The sequence below is a fragment of the Scylla paramamosain genome, chromosome 19 (assembly GCF_035594125.1).
Source record: "Scylla paramamosain isolate STU-SP2022 chromosome 19, ASM3559412v1, whole genome shotgun sequence".
In the NCBI taxonomy this organism is placed as follows: Eukaryota; Metazoa; Arthropoda; class Malacostraca; order Decapoda; family Portunidae; genus Scylla; species Scylla paramamosain.
Window position 1 is genome coordinate 5,830,112 of NC_087169.1, and position 19,771 is coordinate 5,849,882.

A 19,771-nucleotide genomic window follows, 5' to 3' on the forward strand; every position below is an offset into this window, starting at 1 on the left:
TTGTACAGAGTTAGCAGCTGGGGAGGTGAGAAAAACTGGCGGAGACGTCTCAGAACACCTAACTTCATAGAAGCTGTTTTAGCTAGAGATGAGATGTGAAGTTTCCGGTTCAGATTATAAGTAAAGGACAGACTGAGGATGTTCAGTGTAGAAGAGGGGGACAGTTGAGTGTCATTGAAGAAGAGGGGATAGTTGTCTGGAAGGTTGTGTCAAGTTGATAGAGGGAGGAATTGAGTTTTTGAGGCATTGAACAATATCAAGTTTGCTCTGCCCCAATCAGAAATTATAGAAAGATCAGAAGTCAGGCGTTCTGTGGCTTCCCTGCGTGGTATGTTTATCTCCTGAAATGTTGGACGTCTATGTAAAGACGTGGAAAAGTGCAGGGTGATATCATCAGCGTAGGAGTGGATAGGACAAGAAGTTTGGTTTAGAAGATCATTAATGAATGATAAGAAGAGAGTGGGTGACAGGACAGAACCCTGAGGAACACCACTGTTAATAGATTTAGGAGAAGAACAGTGACCGTCTACCATAGCAGCAATAGAACGGTCAGAAAGGAAACTTGAGATGAAGTTACAGAGAGAAGGATAGAAACCGTAGGAGGCTAGTTTGGAAATCAAAGCTTTGTGCCAGAATCTATCAAAAGCTTTTGATATGTCCAAGGCAACAGCAAAAGTTTCACCAAAATCTCTAAAAGAGGATGACCAAGACTCAGTAAGGAAAGCCAGAAGATCACCAGTAGAGCGGCCTTGACGGAACCCATGCTGGCGATCAGATAGAAGGTTGTGAAGTGATAGATGTTTAAGAATCTTCCTGTTGAGGATAGATTCAAAAACTTTAGATAGGCAGGAAATTAAAGTAATAGGACGGTAGTTTGAGGGATTAGAACGGTCACACTTTTTAGGAACAGGTTGAATGTAGGCAAACTTCCAGCAAAAAGGAAAGGTAGATGTTGACAGACAGAGGTGAAAGAGTTTAATTAGGCAAGGTGCAAGCACGGAGGCACAATTTCGGAGAACAGTAGGAGGGACCCCATCAGGTCCATAAGCCTTCCGAGGGTTTAGGCCAGCGAGGCCATGGAAAACATCATTGCGAAGAATTTTAGTAGGTGGCATGAAGTAGTCAGAGGGTGGAGGAGAGGGAGGAACAAGCGCAGAATCGTTGATGGAGTGGAATTAAATGAAAACAAAGCCATTGCTAATTCTTCTAATGATTAATTTGTTAATACTGGATCAAAGTTGAGTGAATCTATTCCATCTAGCAATTATAATTATGAGTCATATATGCCAAGTTATACTATAGTTTCTTTTATATCTTCCATCTTCAAATAGTGATGAAATATCACAGGTAATTATGAAACTTCAAAATAAAAGTCTAGGTTGTGACGGCGTTAGACCAAAGATTATAAAAGAAACTCATTCATATATATGTCAACCATTATCACATATTGTTAACCTACCATTCAGGCAACGTGTTTTTCAAAAAGAGATAAAATTAGCTAAGATCACTCCAATATACAAAGGTAATAATTGTGAACTGATGATTAACCACAGACCTATTTCTGTGTTACCAGTATTTGCAAAGATATTTTAACGCTTATTCCATAGCAGATTGTATTCTTTCATTAACAAAAATAGCTTATTGTATAAATATCAGTTTCAATTTAGAAAAGAATATGGTACAAATTTAGCAATAATTACATTAATAGATAAAATTGCAACTACCCTAGAGAATGGTAAATTTGTACTAGAATTCTTTTTAGATTTCAGTAGATCATTTGATACCATAAATCATTCCCTTTTGGTTAGGAAATTGTATAAATATGGAATTAGGATTGTTGTGCATGACTGGATTACAAGTTACCTCACCAACAGATCGCAGTATGTGTCTTATAATGATATCAATTCTACTACCGATGATGTTACTTGTAGTGTACCACTGGGATCAATGGGGAGTTTTCAGAACTAGTGGTTGTCACCAGGTGGCAGCACAGACACAAACTCTTTTCTCACATACAAGCAATATCATATATACCTACTGTGTTATTATATTTTACATGAAAATGCAATGGGCTTATATAATATATTTTCTACGTAATCCCTTCTAAGTAGTATTAAATAAAATCAAACAAATGTACAAATGAACAAATATATATAAGTTGATTTTCTAGTGAATCGGCATTTAGATTTATTTGGTCATCTTAAGATTTCCAAATGAATACACTCTTGATTGGAAACGTCTTAATCTAGACGACAGTAAACAGTCAAAATTCCAAATTACATAGATCTCCTTCTTAGTTTATGGAAACGGCAATTTTAATAAAAAAATTGGCAACTCGAGTGTCCTGGCGATAGTAATGCTGTATCTCTAACCAAAACAAACGCCTAACTCGGCCGCACTGGTTGAACTTAAGAAACACGCTGTTGGACAAGAAGTTGATGTTTGCTGCGGTGCCCATCTCCACTACGCCATAAGCAATGGATTACGGTAGCTGGACACTACAGCAGCAGCAGGATCGCCTGAGAGATGTTTGTTTTGGTTCTCGATTACTTTGCCTTGTCGCTCGCTTCGTGAGAGGGATGCTAAAATCCCCCCCCCAAAAAAAAAAAAAAAACTAGAGCCATATATCAAGATGTTACTGAGTACTACATACTACTATACAGTTATACAGTACTATATAGTAGTATGATCTTTTTTTTCTTTCATTGTCCAAATCAATAATTTCTATACTTGTAATATGCTTTATTTAAGATAATGCTAGCAGTTTACTCGATTATCATACAAAAAAATAAAAATAAATTTGGCCACATTCTCTCAATATTATCCATACCGGATATTTTGAAAAGTCGATACATCATTTCAAAAGTATCATGATGATCAATGTTCTATGCATCTTTACGCACCTGGGATTTACTACAACAATATTTTAGCTCTCTTTCCTACAGTTAGATGAGCAGCAACGACATCTAGCGGTTTAGTTCCGAAAACTCCCCATTCTTGTACCTTAGCTATTTCTTTTTTTATGTTAATGATATTGTAAATGTCTCTCCCTCACTCACTTCAATACTTTTTGCTGATGATACCAATATTTTTCTAGAGTGTAATGCAATAAATGAAGTGATCACTAAAAGAAACACAGACATTCTAGAAATAATGGATTAGATAAATGAAAGTAAACTGTCTCTTAATATAGATAAAACAAAACATATGATATATCATATGAAGGGAAAAAATTACTTATTAAATGTTGATGTATCTTTAAATAATACAGTAATTAATAGAGCAAACTTTATAAAATTCTTAGGTGTTACTATCGACTGAACATTGTCTTGGTCAGAACATGTTAAATTAATTAAAAACAAAATTGCTAAAGGAGTCGGAATATTATCTAAAGCAAGGAAACTTGTAGATAAGTCAACGCTTGTCACAGTGTATAATAGTTTTATATATCCATATCTGCTATATGGAATCGAAGTCAGGGGAACAGTTAGTAGATGTCATTTTGATTCTATATTTAAACAACAAAAAAGAGCTGTTAGAATTATCGCATCTGTAAATCATAGTGAGCACACTAGACCACTGTTCTTGTCGTTCCAAATACTACCTCTAGACAAAATCTACATATTTTTTCTTAGCAAGTTCATGTATAACATGTATAAATACATTAACAGTTTCTTGCCCTTAATATTTAATGATATGATTATCAGAAATAACCAAATTCATTTTCATCTAACAGGACATAGACAAGAAATTCATGTACCACAATGTAGAACAACTCTGTTACAGAAAACCTTCAGGTATAAACGGGCAACTGTATGGAACCATGTATCCAAATAAATTCCACACAATTGTAATATCTCATCATTCAAGCACAAGCTTAAGACATTTTTATTGGATAATTAACTCAGTAATATTTAATTTCATATGTTATCTACATTGTTATATATATAACAATTATTATTATTATTATTATTATTATTTTATTTTATTCTTTTTTTATTATTATTATTATTATTATTATTATTATTATTATTATTATTATTATTATTATTATTATTATTATTATTATTATTGTTATTAACATTGTATGTCTTCCTCTTTCATCGAATTTTCATATAATTACTTGTAGTATTACTATATTATTTGCACTTGTAATTTTCCCTAGCACCGTCAGTCTTTCTTTTTGTGATTTTTTTTTTCTAAAGAGTATGGTAGAAGACATATACCCTCGGGTATTTAGTACTCTTTGTTATATTGTTTTTTTTCCCTCTACTCTATTTTAAAGATATGTAAATTGTAAGTGCCTTATGAAAATAAATTTATTATATATATATATATATATATATATATATATATATATATATATATATATATATATATATATATATATATATATATATATATATATATATATATATATATATATATATATATATATATATATATATATATATACACATACATAGTAGTTCACCTGCCCAAACGATAATTACTCCCAGAAGCGCTGTTCAGGAGGTACTGTGAACTTATCATTAAACCTAGCTGTGACCTCACTGAACGTTTCCCTTTGTGTCTCACAACACCAGGGGGCAGTCACAGCCTCTCCTCTAAAGACAACTCTCTTCCTCCACACAAAACTACAAGCACCTAACAACACACACACCTTTCACTCAAAAATTTCAAAATTATCATGGCGACTACTACAACAGCCTCGGACTCCCAATCTTGGGAGGGGACCATAAATGTCCCCAGGTCGGACAGCCTTTCTGTTGACGACCTTAAGTGTCTTGACACCCCCCTCAACTTTTTCTTCATTAACTTTTGCAACATTCGCGGTCTAAGATCTAATTTTCAATCTGTTGAACACCACCTCTCCTCTTCTAAACTTCATCTTCTTTTCCTCACTGAAACTCAGGTGTCTGAGGCAACTGACAGTAGCCTCTTTTCTGTTCCCTCTTACTTTCTCTATCCTCATTTTCGATTTAAAGCTGGATGTGGCGTTTATGTGCGCAATGATTTAACCTGCTCTCGTGCCCACGCTCTTGAATCCTCCGAGTTTTCTACCATCTGGCTACGACTAAAGAGTCACTCTCAAACTAAATTTATCTGTGTTGTATACCTCTCACCTAACTGCTCTGACTATAAGAAATTCTTTGACTACTTAACTTCCAAAGTGGAGCACATTCTGATCCTCTACCCTTTTCCAGAGATCTCCATTCTTGGAGACTTCAATGTTCACCACCAGCTTTGGCTTTCCTCTCCCTTCACTGACCATTCTGGTGAACTAACCTTCAACTTTGCTATCCTACACGACCTAGAGTAATTCGTGTAACACCCTACTCGTATTCCTGACCGTCTTGGAGATACTCCCAACAATCTTGACCTTTTCCTGACCTCTAATCCTTCTGCTTATGCTGTCAATCTCATATCTTTATCTTGTCCTATCGCTCCAATCCCTCCTCTGGATCCCCCTAAGCGAAGGTGGCTCTGGCGTTTTGCCTCTGCTAGTTACGGTGAGGTATTTTGCTGATTTTCCTTGGAATGACTACTGCTTCCGTGTCAGAGACCCGTCTTTGTGTGCTGACCGCATAACAGAGGTGATAGTGTATGGAATGGAGGCGTACATTCCTCACTCTTTTTCTCGACCTAAACCTTCCAAATCTTGGTTTAACACAGCTTGTTCTCGTGCTATACACGATAGAGTGGTGGCCCACAAAAGGTACTTAAACCTTCCATCACCAGAATCTCATGCACTTTATATTTATGCCTGGAACAATGCCAAGTTGGCTCCAACTAGCCAAAAACTCCTTCATTAACAGAAAGTGTCAAAACCTTTCAAGATCTAACTCCCCTCGTGACTTCTGGCATTTAGCTAAAAATATCTCCAATAACGTTGCTTCTTTTTCTTTCCCTACTTTATTTCAACCAGATGGCACCACTGCTATCACATCTATTTCTAAAGCTGAACTATTCGCTCAAAACTTTGCTAAAAGCTCTACCTTGGACGATTCTGGACTTGTTTCTCCCTCTCCTCCACCCTCTGACTGTTTCATGCTACCTATTATTAAAATTCTTCGCAATTATGTTTTCCATGCCCTTGCTGGCCTAAACCCTTAGAAGCCTTATAGACCTGATGGGGTCCCTCCTATTGTTCTCCGAGACTATGCCTCCGTGCTTGCACCTTGCCTAGTCAAACTCTTTCAGCTCTGTTTGTCAACATCTACCTTTCCTTCTTGCTGGAAGTTTGCCTACATTCTGTCTGTTCCTAAAAAGGGTGACTGTTCTAATCCCTCAAACTACCGTCCTATTGCTTTAATTTCCTGCTTATCTAAAGTGTTTTTAAATCTATCCTCAACAGGAAGATTCTTAAACATCTATCACTTCACAACCTTCTATCTGATCGCCAGTATGGGTTCCGCCAAGGCCGCTCTACTGGTGATCTACTGGCTCTCCTTACTGAGTCTTGGTCATCCTCTTTTAGAGATTTTGGTGAAACTTTTGCTGTTGCCTTGGACATATCGAAAGCTTCTGATAGAGTCTGGCACAAAGCTTTGATTTCCAAACTATTCTTCTATGAATAGAGTCTGGCACAAACCTTTGATTTCCAAACTACACTTCTATGGCTTATATCCTTCTCTCTATAACTTCATCTCAAGTTTCCTTTCTGACCGTTCTATTGCTGTTGTGGTAGACGGTCACTGTTCTCCTCCTTAATCTATTAATAGTGGTGTTCCTCAGGGCTTTGTCCTGTCACCCACTCCCTTCTTATTATTCATTAATGATCTTCTAAACCAAACTTCTTATCCTATGCACTCCTACGCTGATGATACCACCCTGCACTTTTCCACATCTTTTCATAGACTTCCAACCCTTCATGAAGTAAACATTTCTCGCAGGGAAGCCACAGAACGCTTGACTTCTGATATTTCTAAAATTTTTGATTGGGGCAGAGCAAACTTGGTATTGTTCAATGCCTCAAAAACTCAATTCCTCCATCTATCAACTCGTCACAACCTTCCAGAAAACTATCCCCTCTTCTTCAATGACACTCAACTGTTCCCCTCTTCTACACTGAACATTCTCGGTCTGTCCTTTACTTATAATCTGAGCTGGAAACTTCACTTCTCATCTCTAGCTAAAACAGTTACTATGACGTTAGGTGTTCTGAGACGTCTCCGACAGTTTTTCTCACCCCCCCCCCCAGCTGCTAACTCTGTACAAGGGTCTTATCCGTCCATGTATAGAGTATGCTTCACATGTCTGGGGGGTTCCACTCATACTGCTCTTCTAGGTGGAATCAAAAGCTTTTCGTCTCATCAACTCCTCTCCTCTAACTGGTTGTCTTTATCCTCTCTCTCACCGCTGCAATGTTATATCTCTAGCTGTCTTCTACCGCTATTTTCATGCTAACTGCTCTTCTGATCTTGCTAACTCTCTCACCGCTTGCAATGTTATATCTCTAGCTGTCTTCTACCGCTATTTTCATGCTAACTGCTCTTCTGATCTTGCTAACTGCATGCCTCCCCTCCTCCGCTGCACAATACTTTCTTCTTTCTCTCACCCTTGTTATGTCCACCTCTCTAACGCAAGAGTTAACCAGTATTCTCAATTAATCATCCCTTTCTCTGGTAAACTCTGGAATTCCTTGCCTGTTTCTCTATTTCCACCTTTCTATGACTTGAATTCCTTCAAGAGGGAGGTTTCAAGACACTTATCCATCAGTTTTTGATTACTGCTTTGACCCTTTTATGGGACTGGCATTTGAGTGGCCATTTTTTTTTTTTTTCATTTGGTTTTTTGTTGCCCTTGGGCAGAGTCCCTCCTACATAAGAAAAAAAAAAAATATGGTCATCTGTATGAATCATTGATAATATAAGTAGATTATATTTTTACCAACGTTTTACCAATAACTGGTGTCAATGGGCTGTTCTTTTGCGCCAACATCGTCATAGGTAGCTGTAGGTAAGATTTCGATGACATGTAGAAATCACATCGACCTGAAAGTTCAGTGTACTTGTTATTTCTCTCTCTCTCTCTCTCTCTCTCTCTCTCTCTCTCTCTCTCTCTCTCTCTCTCTCTCTCTCTCTCTCTCTCTCTCTCTCTCTCTCTCTCTCTCTCTCTCTCTCTCTCTCTCTCTCTCTCTCTCTCTCTCTCTCTCTCTCTCTCTCTCTCTCTCTCTCTCTCTCTCTCTCTCTCTCTCTCTCTCTCTCTCTCTCTCTCTCTCTCTCTCTCTCTCTCTCTCTCTCTCTCTCTCTCTCTCTCTCTCTCTCTCTCTCTCTCTCTCTCTCTCTCTCTCTCTCTCTCTCTCTCTCTCTCTCTCTCTCTCTCTCTCTCTCTCTCTCTCTCTCTCTCTCTCTCTCTCTCTCTCTCTCTCTTTCCCCTGGAAAAGTCTTAGGGAACAACTCATTTTATCAATTCCATATTTGTAGTTCCGTGTGGATCTATTTATTTATTCATTTATTTATTTATTTTATTTTTTTCTGTGTGTGTGTGTGTGTGTTTGAAGGTGAAGTATAATATATATATATATATATATATATATATATATATATATATATATATATATATATATATATATATATATATATATATATATATATATATATATATATATATATATATATATATATATATATATATATATATATATATATATATATATATATATATATATATATATATATATATATATATATATATATATATATATATATATATATATATATATGAGAATATTGTACAATTAAGTAGAATTGATAGGTTAATGTTACGATTTAATAGGATAAATGCAACGAAGTTGCAAAGTATGGGTGGTATTCCGTTAGGAGGCTTAGAAGATCATTACCAATAAAAGAAAAGACAGATAACGGCAAGATATTAAGCACCGGGGCAATGAGTTTTCTCTCATAGCAACCTTAAGCAGATTAAAAATGAAGTAAGATAATATTGTAACGCATCCCCACTTGTGATGCGTACACACACACACACACACACACACACACACACACACACACACACACACACACACACACACACACACACACACACACACATATATATATATATATATATATATATATATATATATATATATATATATATATATATATATATATATATATATATATATATATATATATATATATATATACTGGGTGGATGAAAGGCAACTTTCCAATATTTATAGTATAAAATATATGTAATTCCTTTGATCACACACACACACACACACACACACACACACACACACACACACACACACACACACACACACACACACACACACACACACACATATATATATATATATATATATATATATATATATATATATATATATATATATATATATATATATATATATATATATATATATATATATATATATATATATATATATATATATACTGGGTGGATGAAAGGTAACTTCCCAATATTTATAGTATAAAATATATGTAATTCCTTTAATCACACAAAAAAAAGCTATATTAAAAAAAAAAATGGTATATTTTATTAAAACTTCGACATGAGGTGCAGTCCTTTCCAACAGCTTCTGGAGTTGTCTAGAAATTGCTTCCACTGAAGTACAGTAGACTTCTTCCTTGAATTAAACCTAAGGAAAGAAGTCACATGATATAAAGTCGGAGCTTCTTGCATGGCCCTAATGAAGACCATGACAACCCATCCATCTCCCAGGGAAGTGGGAATGGAACCATTCACGAATGACAGGAGCAAAATGTGGAGCGGCGTCATCTTCCCAATTATCAGAACTTGGGGGAAGATTGATGATTTTATTTTCTTGCAAAATGGCACCCATTCACATTTTGTTCTTGTCATTTGTGAATGACAGGATGCCCACTTCCCCTGTAGGTAGATGGATCGTGGTGGTCCACATAAGTGCTTGGCTTGCCAGGAGTCCTGACCTTGATTCAATGTGATTTTTTTCTTTAAAGGAAAAAAGTCTACTGGCCCCCACCAAAGTCTTTGAAAGAACTTGAAGAGAGAATACGGAAAGTTATGTCCTCCATTCCACGAGAGTTGCAGATAAGATCAACGGACAGGATTTCTAAGTGACTCTAGAATCTAGTGGAAAGAGCTGGACCCTATGTCAATTTTTTTTCAGAAAACATACTATTTTTTTTTATATAGTCTTCAATATAATTAAAGGAGATTGAAAGTATTTTTGAAATACTTTCCAATATAAATTAGGACGTTATTTTCCACCTACTTTGTTTATATATATATATATATATATATATATATATATATATATATATATATATATATATATATATATATATATATATATATATATATATATATATATATATATATATATATAAATATATATATATATATATATATATATGTATATATATATATATATATATATATATATATATATATATATATATATATATATATATATATATATATATATATATATATATATATATATATATATATATATATATATATATATATATATATATATATATATATATATATATATATATATATATATGTGTGTGTGTGTGTGTGTGTGTGTGTGTGTGTGACTTACGTACCCACAAGAGAGAAATCTCTTGCCATCATATTCCTGAGATTGGCTTCCACGTCAAAGAAAACATGACTCCTGTCCCTTACTAAAGTGTCCATAAGAAACTTGTATTCAGTGAAGAAGTGCTGGCTGATACGTTGTGTATCAAGCAGGTCTCCCACCTCACGAAATATTCCAGATTCTACACTCTGTAAATTTTATGATAAATTTAATATCATTTCCACACTTGGTAAATAGAAATAACGCACACACACACACACACACACACACACACACACACACACACACACACACACACACACACACACACACACACACACACACACACACACACACACACACACACACACACACACACACACACACATATATAGCATGTTAAAGCCTCTTTGTAGTCTATACTATTTGATTTGGGCAAAATGTATGTTAATTTTATTCTGTGTGGAATTTTTTTTTTTGAGTGTTTGATAATTTCTCTCTTATTTAGCTGACAAAATTATACATATTGTCGAGTGCAAATGTCTTTCACTGTGGTGTTGGCTATGATCTATCAAAAAAAAAAAAAAAAAAAAAGAAAGAAAAAGAAAAAAATTGACATTGATCAGCCGACTTAATATTAAAAAAAAAAAGGTCGATATTCTGAAAAAAAAAGTCAGTTGTGTATTACAAAATCAACTAATAAAATAAAAGGAACATTTTAAGCCTGCATCATCAAACTGATAGTAAGAAATATGATATAACGAGCTAAATGCTACGCACATTATCTCGCGTTTAGAATGTATCATCACCTTGCGATGAGTGCTATTTTTAGTGAGACTCGTTCAGTTAGTGCACAGTGCGATTGTAGAGCATCGCGACCCTCATTAAAAAAAAGAAAAAAAAAAAGAATGGGATACATGATCGCGAAAGGATCACACCAAAAAAAGACCTAGACGTGTCTAGGCTGCAATAGTGTAATGTAGAGAAAACGAGAAGCGCCAAGAGACGTCTCCGCCATTATTTCTGACCCCTCTTGCTGTTAACTCTGTACAAGGGCATTATCCGTCCATGTATGGAGTATGCTTCACGTGTCTGGGGGGGGGTCCACTCATACCGTTCTTTTAGACAGGGTGGAATCAAAAGCTTTTCGTCTCATCAACTCCTCTAACTGACTGTCTTTAGCCTCTTTCTCATCGCCGCACTGTTGCATTTCTAGCTGTCTTCTACCGTTATTTTCATGCTAACTACTCTTCTGATCTTGCTAATTGCATGCTTCCCCTCCTCCCGCGGCCTCACTGTACAAGACGTTCTCCTTTCTCTTACTCCTATTCTATCCACCTCTCTAATGCAAGGGTTAACCAGTCCTCTCAATTCTTCATCCTTTTCTCTGGTAAATTCTGTAACTCCCTACCTGCTTCTGTATTTCCATCTTCCTAATAAAAAAAAAAATGCCCACTGAAATGCCGGTCCCATAAAAGGGTCAAAGCAGTAGTAAAACATTAATGAATAAGTGTCTTGAAACCTCCTTCTTGAAAGAATTCAAGTCATAAGAAGTCATAGGAAGGTGGAAATACAGAAGCAGGCAGGGAGTTCCAGAGTTTACCAGAGAAAGGGATGAATGATTGAGAATACTGGTTAACTCTTGCGTTAGAGAGGTGGACAGAATAGTCTTGTGCAGCGAGGCCGCGGAAGAGAGGAGGCATGCAGTTAGCAAGATCAGAAGAGAATTTAGCATGAAAATAGCGGTAGAAGACAGCTAGATATGCAATATTGCGGCGGTGAGAGAGAGGCTGAAGACAGTCAGTTAGAGGAGAGGAGTTGATGAGACAAAAAGCTTTTGATTTCACCCTGTCTAGAAGAGCAGTATGAGTGGAACCCCCCCCCCCGACATGTGAAGCATACTCCATACATGGACGGATAAGGCCCTTGTACAGAGTTAGCAGCTGGGAGGGTGAGAAAAACAGGCGGAGACGTCTCAGAACACCTAACTTCATAGAAGCTGTTTTAGCTAGAGATGAGATGTGAAGTTTCCAGTTCAGATTATAAGTAAAGAACAGACCGAGGATGTTCAGTGTAGAAGAGGGGGACAGTTGAGTATCATTGAAGAAGAGGGGATAGTTGTCTCAAGTTGATAGATGGATAGTTGTGTCGAGTTGATAGATTGAGGAATTGAGTTTTTGAGGCATTGAACAATACTAAGTTTGCTCTGCCCCAATCAGAAATTTTAGAAAGATCAGAAGTCAGGCGTTCTGTGGCCTCCCTGCGTGATATGTTTACCTCCTGAAGGCTTGGACGTCTGTGAAAAGACGTGGAAAAGTGCAGGGTGGTATCATCAGCGTTGGAGTGGATAGGACAAGAAGTTTGGTTTAGAAGATCATTAATGAATAATAAGAAGACAGTGGGTGACAGGACAGAATCCTGAGGAACACCTCTGTTATTAGATTTAGGAGAACAGTGACCGTCTACCACAGCAGCAATAGAACGGTCAGAAAGGAAACTTGAGATGAAGTTACAGAGAGAAGGATAGAAACCGTAGGAGGGTAGTTTGGAAATCAAAGCTTTGTGCCAGACTCTTTCAAAAGCTTTTGGTATGTCCAAGGCAACAGCAAAAGTTTCACCAAAATCTCTAAAAGAGGATGACCAAGACTCAGTAAGGAAAGCCAGAATATCACCAGTAGAGGAGCCTTGACGGAACCCATACTGGCGATCAGATAGAAGGTTGTGAAGTGATAGATGTTTAAGAATCTTCCTGTTGAGGATAGATTTAAAAAAAATTAGATAGGCAGGAAATTAAAGCAATAGGACGGTAGTTTGAGGGATTAGAACGGTCACCGTTTTCAGGAACAGGTTGAATGTAGGCAAACTTCCAGCAAGAAGAAAAGGTAGATGTTGACAGACAGAGATGAAAGAGTATGACTAGGCAAGGTGCAAGCACAGAGGCACAGTTTCGGAGAACAATTGGAGGGACCCCATCAGGTCCATAACCCTTCCGAGGGTTTAGGCCAGCGAGGGCATGGAAAACATCATTGCGAAGAATTTTAATAGGTGGCATGAAGTAGTCAGAGGGTGGAGGAGAGGGAGGAACAAGCCCAGAATCGTCCAAGGTAGAGGTTTTAGCAAAGGTTTGAGCAAAGAGTTCAGCTTTAGAAATAGATGTGATAGCAGTGGTGTCATCTGGTTGAAATAGAGAAGGGAAAGAAGAAGCAAAGTTATTGGAGATATTTTTGGTTAGATGCCAGAAATCACGAGGGGAGTTAGATCTTGAAAGGTTTTGACATTTTCTGTTAATGAAGGAGTTTTTGGCTAGTTGGAGAACAGACTTGGCATGGTTCCGGGCAGAAATATAAAGTGCATGAGATTCTGGTGATGGAAGGCTTAAGTACTTTTTGTGGGCCACCTCTCTATCATGTATAGCACGAGAACAAGCTGTGTTAAACCAAGGTTTAGAAGGTTTAGGACGAGAAAAAGAGTGAGGAATGTATGCCTCCATGCCAGACATTATCACCTCTGTTATGCGCTCAGCACACAAAGACGGGTCTCTGACACGGAAGCAGTAGTCATTCCAAGGACAATCAGCAAAAAACCTCCTCAGGTCCCCCACAACTAGCAGAGGCAAAACGCCAGAGGCACCTTCGCTTAGGGGGATCTTGAGGAGGGATTGGAGTGATAGGACAAGATAAAGATATGAGATTGTGATCGGAGGAGCCCAACAGAGAAGAAAGGGAGGCAGCATACGCAGAAGGATTAGAGGTCAGGAAAAGGTCAAGAATGTTGGGCGTATCTCCAAGACGGTCAGGAATACTAGTAGGGTGTTGCACCAATTACTCTAGGTCATGCAGGATAGCAAAGTTGTAGGCTAGTTCACCAGGATGGTCAGTGAAGGGAGAGGAAAGCCAAAGCTGGTGGTGAACATTGAAGTCTCCAAGAATGGAGATCTCTGCAAAAGGGTAGAGTGTCAGAATGTGCTCCACTTTGGAAGTTAAGTAGTCAAAGAATTTCTTATAGTCATAGGAGTTAGGTGAAAGGTATACAGCACAGATAAATTTAGTATGAGAGTGACTCTGTAGTCGTAGCCAGATGGTGGAAAACTCGGAAGATTCAAGAGCGTGGGCACGAGAGCAGGTTAAGTCATTGCGCACACAAACGCAGCATCCAGGTTTGGATCGAAAATGAGGATAGAGAAAGTAGGAGGGAGCAGAAAAGAGGCTACTGTCAGTTGCCTCAGACACCTGAGTTTCAGTGAGGAAAAGAAGATGAGGTTTAGAAGAGGAGAGGTGGTGTTCTACAGATTGAAAATTAGATCTTAGACCGCGAATGTTGCAGAAGTTAATGAAGAAAAAGTTGAGGGTGGTGTCAAGACACTTAGTGTCGTCGACAGAAAGGCAGTTCGACCTTGGGACATTCATGGCCCCCTCCCCAGATGGGGACTCCGAGGCTGGTGTAGGAGTCGCCACGATAATTTTAAAATTTTTGAGTGAAGGGTGTGTGTGTTATTAGGTGCTTGTAGTTTTGTGTGGAGGAAGAGAATTGTCTTTAAAGGGCAGGCTGTGACTGCCCCCTTGTGTTGTGAGACACAAAGGGAAACGTTCAGTGAGGTCACAGTTGGGTTTAATGATAAGTTCACAGCACCCCCTGAACAGTGCTTTAGACCTCACCGGGGGTAATTATCGTTTCGGCAGGTGTCTACTGCGTCCTCCATTGGAGGAGTTGCCTTTGGCCGGTGTCCCTCCTACATTAAAAAAAAAAAAAAAAAAAAAGCTTGGGTCATTATTTGCCGTAGCTCAGCAGCAGCCCCTCCTGACAATATCGACCTTCCATATGTTTCCTATTACAGTTCCTGCTTTTGGGTGTTACTTGTGAGTATCGTGATTTTTTGTCTCCTTGGTGTGTGCTCTTTTCACGTGCTTTTGGGAGGGGTAAGCTTTGTTTTTGTTTTGTTTTTTTACCACATTAGCCGTTTGGGTTCGTGTGTTTACGAGTGATTCCCTTGTCTTTTCCGCTATGTCGTCGTGACCTCCTACGGCTTATACCACAGCATTTTTTCAAGTCTTCTTCATTGGCTAAAAAGCCACTTCCTCCATCATTGGGTTAGTTTGATGCTACCTCCCCAGTATTTTTAGATCTCCACGGACGACTCGTACCAGGTGTGGGTTTGCCGGGCTACTTGTATTGCTGACAGCAATGCAGCCTTAGGTCTGCAAGCTACAGCTTTGGTGTCCTACTCCTCTCCTATAGGGGAACGTCTGTCTGGTTAATCCCATGACTGCCAGACTCCAGGATTCACTCCGCCTTCATGTATGGAGGTTCCTCATACTGCACCTAAGAGAAATACTCCTTAGCAGCGGTGGAGGTCTGCTATGTGAATCCTCCTGGTAGGCTTGCCTTAGTTTTTTTTTTTTTTTTTCTCCGGACACACGACATGGCTCTCGTTTCGGTCGGTAGAGAACGTTCTCTGTTTGCTTTCCTTTTTTGGTGCATGAGCTAGTTGTGCGCTTTGCTGCTCTGTCTGACCTCCTTCTGTATGGATACGGCACCAGGCTTTATCCATGGGCGATCACACTACTCAAGAGAGGTCTCTTCCACCAGCATCCCCTTTTCGGCAGCTTTGCCATCTCTGTTCTCTGTACGGGCGCTGTACCTCCTTCAGTCAGCACTGTCTTTCTGGCATTCTCCTCCAACGCTACCCAAGCTTAAGAGAATTATGTTTTCGTCTGCGTTGGCTTCTGGCTTCCAGGTCTCCCAGCTCAGGGCGCTCAACCGGATCCCACAGTCGACATTATTTGTTGATTACATGTCCGCTGTATCGCTAGCTCCCTCGCCTGCTCTCTTGAGTAAGACTGGACGGAAGGATTACCGCCTGCAGACGTCGTTGGTTCCCTCCTGTCTTAAGCGGGGCGTCTTCCTTGCCCTGTGGACATTGGCTGCCATTAAGTCCTACCTGGATACCACACCTCACTCCTCACCACTGGTTCTCTTCTTCTTATATGAGAGTAAGCGGTTGTCTTCTAGGAAGATCTCGGTTATCCTCAGAGAGATGATCGAGGAGACAGGTCTTGTCAAAGCTCCTCGTATTCACGATATTAGGGGGAGCTACCTCACCCCTAGTCTTTATGGGGACGTATTCCTTATCCAGCTTAATGGAAGAGAGTTTGTGGGGGTTCTTCCTGCTCCTTAGTCTCCTACTACGTCCCTGATACTCGGCAGGACATCTCATGTTTTTTTTTTTTTTTTTTTTTTCTTCTTTCTAAAGGGTGTGGATTTTTCTTCCCTACCAATGTTCTTTGGGGTTCAACCTACATGTAGTTTTGTTTGGTTCGGTTCGGCTTTTTCTTTTTTCCTTGTTTGCCCTGAATATAGCCCCTGCTTCTGTGGTAAGTGTCGCTGTGCACTAAATGAACAGCGATACAAAATACAAGTGTTGACTCCTTCGATTAGGACTCCTTTTGGTATTTTGCATGGCGACTCCATCAGTTACTTGGCGGCTTTCATTTTTCTCTCTTCACAACGCTAATGCGTCCTAAACTCGTCTAGATTTTTATTTATTTATTTTTTTTTTTTGGGCGGGGGGATTCTTTCGCGATCATGTATCATTATTTCTTGAAATGAGGGGTCACGTTGCTCTACTACAGCAGAAGTTCTCAAAGCGGAGGTCCCGACCCACAGAGGGGTCGCGAAATAATTTTGAGGGATCGCGATCAAGATCGTGCAACTACTACTCCTCCCTCCTCCTCCTCCTCCTCTACCTCCCACTATCCATCCTAATGCGTCCAGTACTTGTCAGTAGTGGTCGATGTGCCCGATGCTCGATAATGCAGCATGAAGTCACGTTATGTATGCATGCTTTCTTATGCTTGCTTGCTTTCTTTGCTGTATAAAGTACGCCTCACTAATAATCTTCTAATATTGATAATAGTTACTACTTTGTAATGTGTGTCCTCACTTCAGAACTTTTTTATTTTATAGTTATTCGTGTAGTTACGCGTGGCATATGCACCCAGTAAAGGCGTGTATTTCGTGAGAAGGCCGTCAGTATCAGTTCGTAAGGCTCGTTTAACTCTATTCTCGTGACATCGTTACTCTTTAACCATGGAACGATGGCTAATTCGTAGAGCTACAAGCAAGGACACATCAGCAGACATCACTGAAGCATCCGATGATGTTAATTCCGAACAACCAAGCACTTCTAGTGTGATCGACTATCCAAGCGCCGAAAATTCATACAATATGGATTGACTTGCAATACAGTTAATGGTATTCATCATCCTCAGTGTGTTCTGTGTTTTGAGGTTCTTGCACACGAAAGCATGAAACCAGCGAAAATGAAAAGACACTTGCAAACCAAACATGCAGATCATGCTCAAAAGACAATAGACTTTAACAACGAAGGGAAAAAAAAAAGACACAAGGACAAAAACAGGTGATAAAACAGAAAAAAAAAAAAAATTCTTACCAAAGCTCAAACGGCATCATATGCGATTTCATACATAATTGCACAGAGGAAAGAGGCACACACAATTGGTTAAGACCTTATAAAGCCTGGTGCAGTGGCAATGAGTCGAGCTATGCACAGAAAAAAGTGGCCCGTGACCTTGACACCCACCATAAACGACACTGTATAAGGCGGCGTATTCATGACATTGCAGATGGCATTCGGTGTCAACTGATTGAAAGAGTGAAGCCTGTGATGTATGATTTGCATGTTGATGCACATTTCAAATTCTGCTCAGTTATTTGTATTCATAAAATACAGTTTTGATTGAAGATTTCATGAAGACATACTATTTTGCTCTACTTTGGAAGGAACATCCACCGGGGGTGCTATTTTCAGAGTTAGACAGCAAGCTACGTGAGATGGGATTCCCGTGGGACTAGTGTGCCGGTGTATGCACAGACGGGCTGGGGCAATGCTTGCAGGTGGCTCCTAATGTGAATTTTACTTTTCGTACTTATTGTATTATTCATCAGGAAGTTCTTGTCATGTCGAGGATGATCTCCGTGTTGCGGTTTCCAGCAATGCCTCAAGCTTGGAGAAGCTGTGCTCCAAGAAGGAAGCCCATCCTTCTTCCCATTAATAATAATGGTAAGCTGTTCAGCCTTTAAAAACTGTGTGTGTGTGGGAGAGAGAGAGAGAGAGAGAGAGAGAGAGAGAGAGAGAGAGAGAGAGAGAGAGAGAGAGAGAGAGAGAGAGAGAGAGAGAGAGAGAGAGAGAGAGAGAGAGAGAGATCCATACAAGCTTACATACGTATATATATATATATATATATATATATATATATATATATATATATATATATATATATATATATATATATATATATATATATATATATATATATATATATATATATATATATATACAGGCAAGCTGATACAAGGAGGTAGGGAAATGCGTTATAGTGATTGTCAGAAATGCGTTGTTGCTGGGTGAGTGGGTCACGAATCTATCGAAGTAATTTGTAGGGGATCGCAGGCAAAAAAAAAAATGTTTGAGAACCCATGTACTACAGCACAATGCACTGGCTTCACTCCTCTCCCTAAAAAAATAGACTTTTCACCGAAGGCGTCAAAGCTTGCATTTTTTCCCTCTGTATAAGTTTATTTTATATATTTAAGTTATACAATAAACATAAAACTATTCATCATGGAACATACTGACACAACAATGTTTTAATGCCAAATCTTAGCAGGACACTGGTGAAGATTGTCTGTTGACATCTTATCTCCCAACGCCTTCTCTGAATTGCCGATTGTCAATTTTCATGGTGTTTCCCTATGTTTTCCTTGATTTGCCGCTTTCTTCTTCGGAAATAGAACTCATCTTTTCACACATCGGTTTTTCTTTCGTGAAATGTCTTTACAATCAGCCACGACACATGTATAGACCGGAATTTTACTAGTGTACTCCAAACTCATATCTCCCACCTCGGGCCTTTTATTTATTTATTTTTTTATTTTTTGGTGTTTTAGAGAAGTTGACCTGTTTGATATCGGCTGGTCCTTGCGTCTCAGCACAGTTTTGGCAGTGTTCCTGCAGCTCAAAGTAGTGATTTTTTTTCTTTTTTCTGGATCTGCCAGATAAAACATGATCCCTTTAAAAATCAGTGGAAAAATATTCCATTGCAAAACTGTAAATAACAGCACAATTGCATGCGCCAAATTACTCCAGTCGTTCATCATTACCTGTTTAAATTTTATAGTCTTAAATGCATGTAGAAGGAAGGTACTGACTGA